The following is a 15,121-nucleotide window of genomic DNA, read 5'->3' as shown; positions in this document are numbered from 1 at the left end:
GGGAGAAGGAGAGAGAAAAAGAAAAAAGGAAGAAAAAGAAAGGAAGAGAGAAGGAAGGAAAGAAAGAAAGAAAGAAAGAAAGAAGACAGAAGAAAAAGAAAGAGAGGGGAAGAAAGAAAGAATGGAAAGAAAGAAAGGAAGAAAGGAAGGAAGACAGGCCTCAAGTCTCATGGAAAAGAAACACTGGTAGCTCCCCCCTAAACCAAGGATGAAAAGTGACCACAGCAAAGGACTCCACACTCGACACTCTGCGCTTACACGTCTATGTAAACCAGGACCCACCGTCTGACCCCACGTTTAACATGCGTCTTTCACTTTCGCAGAAACTGTCGCACCAACTGCCTCAGCTCTTGGGAAGAAGTGACCCCTTTTGAGAGGATCGGCAATGAGGGTCTGGACCTATCCAAAGGTAGAAAATCAGACATGAAATCGAATTGCCCCACGTGTTCAGTCCTCTGTCCATCTTTTCTGTGCCACTCGAAAGGCAAACACATCTGCCGCCCAGCTGCACAGCTTCATCACGGACAACCAGATGGGCTCTTATTTCATGGATTCTAGTTGCAACCCTTGTACAGACTCTATTATTTTTTGAAAACCCTTCACTACTCAGCAGTCCCAGAAATGCATGTCAGCTCTTCATATGCCAAATTACTCACCTGCCATTTCAGAGGCCAAGTTCAGAAAGTGTTTAGATGGGAACTTAGAGGAACTTGACTCGATGAGGAGGGGGAATTGGCTCTTCGTGGCAAACTGAAATGAGCAGACAGACCTCCTCGTATTCCACACCAGGTGTGGTTTTTCTCTGCTGCTGAGTACTTATCTGGCCCTACATAGGCTAAAAAAACCTCTGGGAATGTTGGTGAGGTCCCTTGGAAGTAATTTTATACAAGGCTCAGTCAATTCACTGGAAGATTAGTAAGAGCCTGCTAGGTGCCAAGTACTGTGCTATGAGCTGGAAGTACGGTACAAATGACCTCAAGAAGGTCAACGTCAAGTGGGTAAGATTAAGAAAGAGGTGAGCAATGATAATCCACTGTGACATGTATTACAAGGTGTTTACACAAGCGCAATCACAGGAAGACAGAAAGAAAAGGCTACAAAGAGGACATGGCATTTGAGCTGCGCCTTGAGGGGTGACAAGGCGGGCACCTGCTGACGGTATGGGAAGGCGAGCAGGAGAGCACTGGAGGAGGAAGGGACGGCGAGAAGCGAGGCCCTGGCCCGCACATGGGTGTGAAAGGCACACACCCCATCCATTGGGTGGATCAATCTTCGGGCAAACGTTATTATGTGTCTTCTGTGTTCCTAAGCTGGGTGGGGATGATGCAGACAGGACTCAGAAGTGGTCCCTACACAGGAGGGCTCATGGTAAAGTCTGCTCAGAATTGCTGGTGAGCGTCTCAGCTCGACTCGTACTGGAGGTCAGAAAGGTCTCCGCTCCTGCCCTGGGCAAGAGCATCTCACACAGAAGGAAACTCAAGTCCCCCAGGACTGAGGAGCTGAAGGAACAGCAGGGCCAGGCAAGCCTTAGGGACAGGTTCTGAGTCAGCACAGTACGGCTCTGTCGGCGCTTCCTCACCCCTTTCACTGGATTCTCCTAGATCCTTTCCTGTCTAAAATCTGCTTCTTGACCACCCTCCCCCTGCAAACACACACACTCACCAAAGACCCCACGGCGGACTTTCCCCTGGACTGCCTTTGCCAGCAATGCCTCCGACTCGAAACTGTGTCCCTCCCCCAGAAAGCCCTCCATCCCTTCAACTACGAAGACCTCAGCCCGACGTTCAGAGGAAGATGAGCAAAGTGAGTGGGAAGATGCAAATGATTACAATTCTCTCAACCTCCCTGAGGCCTGATTTTTTTTTTTTTTTTTTTTTTTGCGGTACGCGGGCCTCTCACCACTGTGGCCTCTCCCGTTGCGGAGCACAGGCTCCGGACGCGCAGGCTCAGCGGCCATGGCTCACGGGCCCAGCCACTCCGCGGCATGTGGGATCCTCCCGGACCGGGGCACGAGCCCGTGTCCCCTGCATCGGCAGGCGGTCTCTCAACCACTGTGCCACCAGGGAAGCCCTGACATTATTATTATTATTTTTTAATAGCATCATTTAACTCAAATTATAGGTAGCATTTCAGGCAGTCTGGAAGGGATGTCTTAGTGTGGGGACTTGTTTCAGCCGTCCTTAGATTCCACAACCACACGGGCTCCCGCACCCATGCATAAACTTGGCCCTGGGAACAGAAAGAAGAAACAGTTCTCCCGCCTGAGAGGAGACAGCCTCTGCTGTTCTCTGTTTGGGATCCACCAGTTTATGGTGAGCCCTGGGCTGGCCTGGGCAAATCTGCATCTCTTCCTGAAGGGCTGGAAAGCCGGTTTGAAGGGGGCGGCGGCAGTCAGCTGCCCGCAGCATGGTAAGCACAGCTCTGGACCCGCGTCTGCCCCGACCAGTTCCCAGCCTCGGAGCCCAGCCTGTCCAGCCAGGGGCTCAGAGAAGCCTGGGGCCCTCAGCCAGAGCACCCTCCTGTCCGCCTTTATTCCCACTCCCAACCTCACTCTATCCTCTTGTTCCTTCCCCAGGGGCCCGGCACTCTGTGGATGTTCAGCGAACCCTGGTCCAGACTCTAGCAACCCCTCTGCCGCCCACCAGGCACAGCTCCTGCCCTTTCTCAGGTTCTCATAGGAATCCGATCAGGACTTCCTAGCAGGCTTCCGAATCCCAGGCTCTTATCAGTGGTGAGCCAAATCCCCTGTCTCCTTCTGGGACACAGTTTCGGGAAAACAGACAAAAGTCATCTGGAGGGGGGTGAGGGAAAACTCATCGGCTGAAGAGAACTCAAGGAGACCTCGGCTGCTTTGCAGGCTCATTCGTTTATTTGCCGTCCAGTCACCCTGACAGCCCCTTCCCTTCCCTGTAAACAAGCGGCTCTAATTAAACTCGTTCTGCTGGATAAAGGTATATAACCTTGAAGGGCCCATAAAAAATGGCTTCACTCTGAAGACTTGCAAAAGCGCGTGGTCCCTCTGTCAGGCCCTGGACAAGGTTAATTTATGTCGTCGCTATCTTACCCTGAAGAACTCGAGTTACTGCACGTGTGCTCTCTGCCAATGTTGCAGGAACATTGTGGTGGTCTTGTCAGCTCAAAACACCTAGTGGTCTCTTCACTGTTTCCTGCCCCAGATGTCCAGGCTTTCGGATTTGACTTTCTCTCCGCCTGTGCCCCCGGAAAAGCTTTCCACTGCCTTTCAGACGGTGTCCTGGCTGTTCCGTGTCCCCGGACTCCAGCTCGGGGGGACTCCCGCTCCCCAGACTCACTGACTTCAGGTAGAGACTGGGAAGCCCGGCAGGAGAAGAAAGCAATTATCCCTTCATGTTCAAAATGGAGAGAAAACATGATATGAGAGGGGAAATTATGCAAGAAAATATGGATGTCAGACAATGCTGTTCTTCAGTCTGTGGTTGCAACTAGAATTTTTTTCATTGAACAGAATAAAAATATCAGAGTATATTACATTAGTAAAGGCATTCTTTTGTAGAACCTTTGCTTTAACTGTATGTGTGCGTGCGTGTGTGTGTGTGTGTGTGTGTGTATTTTCTGGGTTATACTTTAAAATTCCTTCCTATGAGTTGCAAAGTAGTTTGAAATTCTGGTGTAGTGCATTTGGAACTATGGCTTTAACATTTCCCATGAATGTGACTGTGACCAAGTCCATTATGGTCTCCGAGTCTATTTTCTCATCTACAAATTGGGAGTGGTAATAATATGCACCATATTAGGGTGATTGAGAGGCCCCAATAAGATAAAATGTGTGTGAGCTTTACTGCAAGGTTCTATGCCAATCGAAATCCACCTCACACCCCAGGAAGGGCTTCACGGAGGACGCCCAAGTTTGGTACCGGAAGAGAGAAAGGGAATCACGGAGGAAGCCTCAGGCTCAGGTGTGGCTTCAGGACCTCACACGTTGCTTCATTTATTTAACAATATTTACTGAATGCCTTCTATGCATCAGTGACTATTTGAGTGACTGGGGATAAACAGACAAACGCTCTGACTTCGTGGAGCTGATGTTCTAGTGGGGGGCAGCCAAATTAAAAGAAAAAAATGATAGTGTGTGACATGATGTTGAATTCTCTGCGGAAAATGGCCTACAAGTAGACCAGTGCATTTGTTACCAATTTTATCTAAGATCCCACGTAATTTTTTTAGCAAGTGTCGGTGGCTGAAAATGTTAGAAAACCACTGTATAACTTTGCTACTTTGGGGTGATGTGGTATGTAAGGTACCCAAAGACCCTTTTTGCAAAGGACACCCTGGGAATGCGTTCCCTTTAAGAGCTCTCTGGGATAATCCACCTTGGGCATCTTTTGATGACATCACCATCAGTTTTAATAAAAAGCAGCTTTAAATCAACAAGAAGGGCTTCTTGTCTAGAAGAGAAGTAAACACATGGAATTTGTTACCTGAACTAGTTGTAGAGCCAAAACATAGACAGGTTCAAGACAGGCTTAGATAAATACATGGATAATAAATGTTTAATGGCATTTGAAATTTTTTAAAGATATCATATGAACTACACGGCGTCCCGAGAGCTCGTGAGTGCTCTTGGCTTCTTTGTACCAAGCCAGTGGCTTACTCACCATCCCCATCATCAACATTATATAACTGCTGTCTGGTGACTTAAGTCCCGGGTCTCCAGCTTTTGTGATAATTTTTAGCAGCCAAGTTCAAAGGCTGGGAAACCAAACCTAAGGTTGGGAATCCTGGACACTCAGCCTCGCTTCCAGTTTTCATTTCTAAGTCAGTTCATATTTCTAAGACTCACACTCTCCTTTACAAAACTAGTCTCGCTGACCTATGAGGCCCCACTGAGTGAAGGAAAAACAAAAAGAGAAAACCGCTGATATAAAACTGTATCATGAGAGGGACTTCCCAGGTGGTCCAGTGGTTAAGACTCCGCACTTCCACTGCAGGGGGGCACGGGTTCGATTCCTGGTCACGGAACTAAGATCCCACATGCTGCATGGTGTGGCCAAAAGAAAAAAATAAAATAAATAAATAAAATTGTATCAGGAGATCCTTTCCATTTTGGAGGAGAAATCAGCACACTGTTGCCATGACGCTTTATGAGGTAACAACGAGCGTGTGAATTAACCGTGCTGGAAGATCTGACCCTAGGTCTTACACACTCAGAATCTTGAATTTGTCAGCACATAGAAGGTGGAACCGTTTCTCAAAGGCAGTGCACATTAACCAAACTGAGATTTACACATAAAAGCGAAATTCAAATTTTTCCTAAAAAGGCAAAAAAAAAAATATATATATATATATATATATATATATATATATATATATATATATATATATATATATATATGTATATTGTCCTATGGTCTAAAACAGGGTCAGCAAACAATGGCTTGCGGGCCAGCTCAGCCTGACGCCTGTTTTTGTAAAGCAAGTCGCACTGGAGCACATCCAGGCCCTAGGCTTACGTATTGTCTGGGGCTGCTTTCCCCCCAGGAGCGGCAGAGCTGCATTATGGCCACAGAGCTGCTGTGGCCTGCAAAGCTGAAAATATCTGCAATCTTGCCCTTTACAAAAAAGTCTGCCAAACTCTGGATGTGAATATTTTTGTTAATACAATTAACACATTCTCTCCTTGAAGGAGTATAAACTAAAGTGGGAAGTTTGTTTAATGAGCATAGGAACAGAACAGGTGGGCTTCCTTGGGTGATATGAAGGGCTAATTCTCAGCTGAGAAAGTATAAGACATAGTTGTCTATTACAGAGGAGCCATCATATTAAAATCCACCAGACAAGCTTCTTTGTCCTTTGGGCTGTGCTTGAATGGACGCTGCCACAATTTTCTTCTCTCTGTCTTTTGTTATTGTGCCTCCGTTGCTAAAGAACCCCCATCAGATTTGTGTAGCAGGCTAACCCTCAGGCTTCATGCAGCATAAACCACACTGGTCCTGTTTCCTCCCTCCACAGAGCCAGCTCATCACAGCGACACAGCTGAACGGAACACAGAAGTGACTCCAAAGCCATGACGTGTAACATAGCTATGGACTCAGGGAGCTCTCAATGGTGGTAAAGGATGGCTACTCCTGGCAACACAGCCAACTTCTGAAAATCATCTTTAGCTCCCTCAGGCATGTTACGCTGCTAAATCTTCTTTCTCCTTCTTCAAAATTCCATTATGCTGTGTATGAGATGTCCTCATCGCACAGGCAGACTGCCTATCTCAGTTTGAGTTGTATTTCTCTAGGTATCTCCATGCCTTTTCTTAGGTACACCAACTTAGTGTCTCCTAGGTCTGTTCTTCACTCCTCACCAAGACGCTATGGCTAGGGAAACAAGAAAAGAAAGAAAGAGAGAAGGGGGGGAGAAAGAGAGAGAGAGAAAGGAAGGAAAGAGGAAGGAAGGAAGAAACAGGGAGGAAGGCAAGAAAAAGGAGAACAGAAACAGAGAAGAAAGCTCCTAATTTGTAAATCTTATTCCTGCCATATTTCAATAAAGTTGTTGCACTTGTGTCCTCCCCCTCCAAAAAAAGATGTTGACGTCCCAACTGCCAGTACCTCAAAATGTGACTTGTCCATTGCTACAGATGTAATAGTTAGGGTCAGGTCATACTCAAGTAGGGTGGGCCCCTGATCCAATATGATTGGTGTCCTCATAAGAAGGCAGCCATGTGAAGAAACAGACACACAGAGAACACCATGCAACAACGGACGCGGAACTGGGGTGATGCAAACCAAGAAACCAAGCAATTGCGGGCAAACACCAGAAGCTAGGAAGAGCCAAGGAAGGAGGTCCCTCTACATTTCAGAGACAGCATGGCCCTGTTGTCATCTTGACTTCAGACTTCCGGCTTCCCGTACTGTGAGGCAATACATGTCTGTTGTTTTAAGTCACCCAGTCGGGGTGTTGCGTTACAGCAGCCGTAACAAACTGATACATAAATACATTGAACCAAGTCTTGTAGCTCAGTGCCAGACTGTGTGCCAGACTATTTTAGGGCATTGGTTTGATAGCTGAACCTATTTCCCTTTTTCCAAATTTTGGGGGGCTCCTCATGTTCGGCCCCACTTACTTTCTGCATGTAGGATGGCAGACATTTTGCTGTAAGAATTATTTCCCGTCTACCTCGATAAATCCTTTTTAGAAACGTTCTGCACTAAGCACTGTGTCTAGTACAAGAACACTTTCCTAAAAAAATGTGTGGAAGTACCTCTTCTTAGACATTTCTAACACACATCAAGTTCTCTCTTCCGTGGGTGTGCAGTGGGTTAAGAAACTAAAACACTCGTCCACCCACTCCAAGGCCTTTCTTTTCTGTGACTGTGATTTACCACACTGCCCATTAACCTCAGCATCTGGAACCAGGCCACACTCCTCGCCCCAAATCAGACACATCCTTTAAGAATGGACCAACATCCTTTAAGAAACGTCGAGACTCAGGCAGATTCTGGCTCAGTCACTGGTAAATAACAGTGATGATGATGACAGGAGTCTTTGGCTTTTTAAGCCATAAACTTAGCTCCAGAGTTTTGATTCATAGCTGGATACGAAACACTGTGGGAACTTTGATTAGCAGGTGGTCCCATCAGGTGGATGAATTGTTTCTACTTTCTCCGTAGTTATTCACAGTTCATTTTCCCTTCAGAATTTTTTAGGTAAGGGCTTGGAACTCTAACATGTTTGGGTTTTAAATTCTGGAAGGCGTGCGGTGGGATGTTTTGGCGCTCGCTTTTGAGTGATTTATGTACTGCTCCCATTGGGTAATCTGTTTTACGCATGTGTGAAGGACTGATGCTCTGGAAACATTTGTTTCAAATTTGCATGTGTTGGCCCTTGTGGACCCTGCACTTTACACTTACATGAAAAAAATCCTTCCCCAAGAGATAGTTACACTACATCCTGAGGGAAAAGATCTTGAGATCCTTTCACCCCCTTTTTTTTTTTCCATTGGCAAGCATCATTAAGAAGCCAAGAGTAGGAACACTGATTTTAAGATCAGCTGGGAAGATACCCAGCTAAAATAACTTGGAAATATGTTGGGAATTTCAAAAACATGATGTGTGGAGAAAGGATAATTAAAACAAGAATCTCTGAGGCCTCCAGAAAGCAGCAAAGCAGCGAACTCTGCTAAGGCATCTGGTAAGAGTTTCTCTTTGATGATAGCAGACGATTAGTGGCTCTTCCACTTCTGAGAATGAACATTGCCCTTGTTAAACAGAAAGAGCACTGTGAACAAGTCATCTCCAAATTACCCTGAAGGTAGCGGTGTTGAAGCATCAGCCCTCTTGGAGTAACTCCTGCCAGAGTCATCCTCTAGGACAGTGACAAACATGATGGCTTCATAAAGAATAGTATCAGTCCCAGAATTTAGAATTTAGAGCTGGAAGATGGCAAAGATATTCCACTGGGTTTTAGACAGGCCGTTGAGTCTATCCATTGGGCACCTGTCAATAAATAAGATTATGCCATCTTGATCTTTCACTATCAGTTGGGAACCCCACGGGGTGTAGGGTCAAGCGCACTGGGCAATAATCAATAACAGTCCCGTGCTAACAGGGGTCACATCTGGCAGTCTGGTTTGTCAACAGGAACCCTGAATTCACACAAAGAACTGAGTCTAGCTTATGAATAATCTTTCTTCATCTAGGATAACAAGTGATTTTCCAGTGGCCCGTCCCCATGCTTGGTGCCATGGGAGACAGCAATGTACCCAGATGCACCCCTATAAAGGCAAAGATTAGTCTGGGTGCTCTTCGAGACAGCATTGTATCAATTAGCATCCATGAGGCAGACAGATGGCACATTAACAAGAGTTTAAGCAAAGGAAGTTGAATGAAGAAGCAGGGTGAATGGAACCACGAGGGATGCTGACATGCTGGGAGGAGCAACAGCAGCAATCTGTCACCACCCTGGAGTCTGAAAGAACACACGGAGGGAGTGGCACTCCCGGAGCCTGAAGCATTAGAGCCATGGGAGAGGGCGCCGGTCCTTCTGCAGCAGATGATGGAGCCACTACTACAACTGCAGTGAAGCAGGAGGGACTAGGAAACGAACAGGGGCCTCCTTTCTCTTCCCAACCTGCAGTCTGCTGGAGCCACTCTCCTTTAGTCCGAACTCAAGGCAGCCTCGTCAGTCAGAGGGCAGGGCTGAGGAAGCCGCAGAATGAATTTGGGGATGAAGGGAAGGGAGACAGAAAGCAACTTTGGGCACAGGCACCTAGAGATGAAAGAAGACTCTTCTACGCATAAGGTTGCAACCATATGTTACCTTGGACGGAATCACTTCTGCTCTGCGTAGTGTCGCTTGTGCGATTCACCATCCCTCCCCCAACACATATGCTTACTCTATCAGCTGTGTAAATGTGGGGGGAATAGGTGTTCCTTGCTGGGAAGAGGGGAGGACAGTAAGGAAGCTTCCTGTTGCCAGATATATAGGAGTTAAGTTGGGGTATGGAAATGTGGTTTCCAGAGAAGAAACATAACTAATTTCCAAAAGGACTGAATGCCTCCCAAAGGGGTGGGCTAACCAAGAGGATAGGAGGTAACTGCGCTAGGGACAAAGGCTGAAAACTAGGGCTTCTCGGAGGTTCCAATAGGAGATCTGATTTCTGTGCCATCACTGGTTAAAATGTGGAGGATATTCCAGATCTAGCTGCTCAGAGCCAGCAACGTGCTTGAGGAACAACGGCTGGGTGTGGGAATGTAAATCAGAAGAAGCGTGACCTTGGCACCTAACACAAGTCACTGCTGGGACCTAGACCGGCATGGATATGCCAGCAATCGTGGACAAACTGGCATAACCCGTCTTCAATGGCGAAGTCAAGCGGCAGCAAGAAATAACAGCAATTGGGACTTCCCTGGTGGCGCAGTGGTTAAGAATCCACCTGCCAATGCAGGGGACACGGGTTCGAGCCCTGGTCCGGGAAGATCCCACATGCCGCAGAGCAACTAAGCCTGTGCGCCGCAACTACTGAGCCTGCGAGCCACAACTACTGAAGCCTGCGCGCCTACAGCCCGTGCTCTGCAACAAGAGAAGCCACCGCAGTAAGAAGCCCGCACACTGCAACGAACACCCAACACAGCCATAAATAGATAAATAAATAAGAATTTTTTTTTTTTAAAGAAAAGAAAGAACAGCAATTGTGAGCTGATCAGAATCTGGTTGTCTCTCCACTGCCTGTGCACCACGGGCTGGAGGAGAGGTCCACTGACACAGCATTGGGAGGCCGGCTGCTCAGATAGGGAGACAAGACTTATACAGAGAAAAACACAGAAAGTGAACAAAATTGGTATCGTGCCAGAGGATTTCCAAGGCCAGAGAGATGGCTGTGGATGGTCCCAGAAGACGTATGAAGGCTGGGACTGGAGCTGAGCCCAACAGGAGGAAGACTGTTTAGCAAGGTAGAGGAAGATGTTAGGAGAAAGCCACATTCCAAGCAAAGCTCCCCGAGCTGGAAATGCATAAGACACACCGGGCAGATGGGGAGGAAGACATCTGTCCAGAGAACAGTGCGCTAAACACGTCTGAGCTGGGAGAGGTGATGGAAGCAGTGTACAAAGAAAGTCATTCTGGCCATGGGGTACCAGATGGACTGCACTGGGGAGCAACTGGAGGTATGAAGACGGGTTAGGAAACTACTCAAGCTAAGAGATAGCTCCGGCATGAAGTGATAAGGGCTCAGACTGCAGTTATGACAGTGGGAGGGGAAGGACAGGGCAGACTCAAGAGACATTGGTGAGGATGACAAACAGGCCTCGGCGACTAATTGAGAGTGTAGGGATTGCTGAGAAGAGGAGGAACCAACGGTGCTCAAGAGGTTTGCAGCCTCACTGACTCGGAAAATGATGGTGCTATAGAGAGATGTGGCGAGTTAGCTGGGGAGGGGGAGGCTAATAATTTACTGAAACAATTATGATGATTTTAAGGTTCTGGTACACCATTTGGGATGATATTTGGGAGGTATTCTTCTTCACACGAATACTTCACCTGGGTTCAAGGCTCATAAATGGCCTGGCTGTCCACCATTTTGCCAAACCCCAAACCTAAGACATTCTCATCAATCCTTTCTCCATTACTCCCACAATTAATCAGTCTCCAAATCCTATTCATTTTACTTTTGTTATCTCTCAAATCTACCCACTTTCCCCAATCCCATACTCTTTGTCTTTGTTTCGACCACAATCATCTTTCACCTAGAATTCAGCGATTCTCTACCAAATGGTGTCCTGCCCCACCCCCATCATTTTCCACAAAGAGGTCAGCCAGGATGGTCTTTCTAAATAAGAAATCAGATTCTGCCATCTGCAGATTATATTCCTTTGGTGGCTCCCTTGGGATAAAGCCTTAACAGAACATGATAATCTTCTCATAGTTGACACCTATTTCATTGTCTGCCCTCATCTCTCATCATTCCGTGTCTCACCTTCTATGTCCCAACCACACTGAGCTATTTACATTTTCTTGAATGTGTCACACTCTCTCTCACTCCCAACCTTGCACGTGACTGCCTTCTCTGTCTGGAATATCTTCCTTCTTTCACATCGCATCATTCTCGACATCAAACACCAAAATATCCCTCCTCCTCCAGGGAGCCTTTGCTGACATCCCAAGGCCATTCTGGGTATCTCTTTTCTGTTTCCTCAATATTTTATTCATCCCTGTATCATTGCTTGTAACACTGTGTAGAATTAACTGCTTATTTGCTTATGTGACTTCCACTCTAGATCTATGTGTCTAACCACAAAAAAGTATTTGTTTAATGAATGAATAAATAAAGCAGGTAGACACGTTGTTCTCTTGTTATTTAAATCAATTCAACAAGCTGGCACTGTATAACTACTATTTGCCGTGCCCTGTGCTGGAGGTTGGGTGTATAATGGTGAGTGCACTCCTGCAGACAAGAAATGTACAATCTAGTATAATAGAGTCAGTGATAAGTCAGCAAATATATTACACAAAGTGTTCAGTAATATGGAAGGGTCAGATGAGTGCAGTGGAAAAGGCCTATACTTAAACTCAGATTGAGGTTCAAATTTATTCTCCAGTTTTTATATGACCTTGAACAAAAGGCTGAACCTCTTAAACCCCAGTCCTTTCATCTATAATGAGGACACAAATCCTATTTTAGATCTTATTATGATTAAATAATAACCGTGGGACATCATAGGGTTCATAGATGTTCAATAAATGCTGTTTTCTTCCTTTATATGTTTTGCTCTTGTGTTTGTGCTGTCATTGTTCGGGACTTAAAACATCTTCGGATACACCTTGTTAAAACGTAACAGCGGGTGAGGTGGGGGGATGAGGCAGAATTTAATCACAGAAAGGGGCTCAGATCTTTCCTGAGAGCTTTTGCTAGGGGAAGAAGGAAAGGTCTCTGGGAAGGGTCCAGAAACTGAGGCAGAGGCTCAGTTTCTCCAGCTTGGGTGGATGTGCAGGGGAAGGGAAACTGGGATCTGATTGGCACGTTGGCCTGTGACTGATACTGGCCTCCTCACTTGAAAATCCTAGGAGTTCTAACGTCCACAGAGCTTTCCGGCCACAGCTAAGACCCATCCACTCACAGCTCTCACACATTTTCTCCTTCTTTCCAACCAGCTCAAAAGGACCTCGATGTGACCAACCCCATCAGCCACAGCAGCAGCAGAGCAAGGCTAAAACTGCAGGCTTGCCTCTAGCTAACTATATTTCTTCACAGTGTCTTTTTTTTGTTTCTTCTTTAATCCATCAGCTATTTTCCTGGCCCTATTCCTGCCTTAGCTTGAGATCTCTGCTAAATTTCCCCCGATCAGGGATCTTAACGTAGCGGTGGCTTATCCTCAGTGAGCAACGAGGGCAAAAATTGAGGGCAAAACAAAATGGGAGTAAGGGGGCTTCCCTGGTGGTGCAGTGGTTGAGAGTCTGCCTGCTAATGCAGGGGACACGGGTTCGTGCCCCGGTCTGGGAAGATCCCACATGCCGTGGAGCAACTGGGCCCGTGAGCCACAACTGCTGAGCCTGCGCGTCTGGAGCTTGTGCTCCGCAACAAGAGAGGCCGTGATAGTGAGAAGCCCGCGTACCGCAATGAAGAGTGGCCCCCGCTTGCCACAACTAGAGAAAGCCCTCGCACAGACATGAAGACCCAACACAGCCAAAAATAAATAAATAAACAAATGTGGGGTTTAAAAAAGAAAAAAGACTTCTTTACCACGGTAAAAGAATCTTCTGATTAAAAAAAAAGAAGAAGAAAAGAAACCAAAATAAATATCAAAAGCAAATAAAGGCAGAAAGGAAGAAGAAACTTGGACTCTATTTACAGATAGCATGAGTACTTGTGCTGAAAACCTCAAGGAAATCTACATGACAGCTACTAGAATTAATATGTAAATTTAGCAAGGTGGGAGAATACAAAGTTAAGCATCCAAAAAGTAATTGTATTCCGTACGCTAGCAGTAAACAATTAGAAAATTAAATAATAAAAATTCTATTTGCAAGAGTGCCTAAAAACAAACAATACTTAAGAATATATTTAACAAAAGATATGTGAGAACTCGTCACTGAAAATTATAAAACATTGCTCAAAGAAATTAAGGGGAAATCACATACATGGAGAAATAATCCATGTTCATAGGTTTATTGGAAGGTTCTGATTCATAGTACATTAAAATTCATAGGTTCATTGAAAGATTCAATTGTTAAGATTTCAATTCTACTCAAGTTGACTGATGGATTCAGAGTAACCCCAGTCAAAATTCCAGCCAGTATCTCACTGAAATTGACAAGCTCATTCTAAATTTTATTTGGAAATGTGACAGCTCTAGAATAGCCAAAACAATTTTGCAAAAGAAGAACAAGATGGACCTTGATAGTGTAAGAAGAACTTATGCTATCTACAAAAATTGAGATAGTGCAGTATTGACAGAAAAATAGACATAAGGAACAATAAAACAGAATAGAGTCCAGAAAGAGATCCACACATATATGTCTAATGGTGCTGAAATGATTGGATATCCATATGCAAAAAAAAAAAGTGTCAACTCAAACTATACACAAAAATTAACTCGAAATGATCATAGACCTAAATGTGAAGCCTAGTACTATAAAATTTCTAGAAGAAAACAATGGAGAAATTTTAGTGACCTTGGGTTTTGTGAAGATTTCTTAAATAGGAGAGAAAAACCATGAGCTATAAAAGAAAATGCCAATAAGTTAGACTTTATCAAAATAAAAATTTGGGTCTTTAGGGCTTCCCTGGTGGTGCAGTGGTTAAGAACCCGCCTGCCAATGCAGGGGACACAGTTTCGAGCCCTGGTCCGGGTAGATCCCACGTGCCAAGGAGCAACTAAGCCTGTGCGCCACAACTACTGAGCCTGAGTGCCACAACTACTGAAGCCCATGCGCCTAGAGCCCATGCTCCACAACAAGAGAAGCCACCGCAATGAGAAGCCTGCTCACCGCAATGAAGAGTAGCCCCCACTTGATGCAACTAAAGAAAGCTGGCATGCAGCAATGAAGACCTAATGCAGCCAAAAATAAATAAATAAATAAATAAATTACTTTTAAAAAATTGGGGTCTTTAAAAGACATTGTCAAGAAAATGAAAAGACAACCAAGAGAATGTAAAAAATGTTTGCAAAGCATACATTTAACAAAGGACTTGTATCCAGACTATTTAAAGAACACTTACGATGCAATAATAAAAAGACAAACAATCCAATTAAAAAATGAGTGAAAGAATTGAACAGACACTTCACTAATGACAGTATACAAGTTGCATGAAAAGATGTAAATGACACTAGTCACCAGGGAAATGGAAATTAAAACTACCGTGAGATTCCACCATGCACCCATTAGAATGGCTATAATTAAAATGATGGACAAAACCAAATTGGAGGTGAGGATGCTGAGCGACTGGAATTCTCATACACCCCTTCTGGGAATATTATATGGCTCAATCACTCAGAAAAACTTTTTGGTAATTTCTGAAAAAGTGAAACATATGACCCAGACGTTCCACTCCCAAGTATATACACAAAAGAAATGAAAACATATGTCCACACAAAGACTTGTACACAAGTATTTATAACTGTTTTGCACACAATAACCCTAAATTGGAAATCATCCA

This window comes from Mesoplodon bidens (assembly GCF_964165515.1).
Source record: "Mesoplodon bidens genome assembly, chromosome: 20".
In the NCBI taxonomy this organism is placed as follows: Eukaryota; Metazoa; Chordata; class Mammalia; order Artiodactyla; family Ziphiidae; genus Mesoplodon; species Mesoplodon bidens.
Note: the sequence above shows the minus strand (reverse complement) of the source record.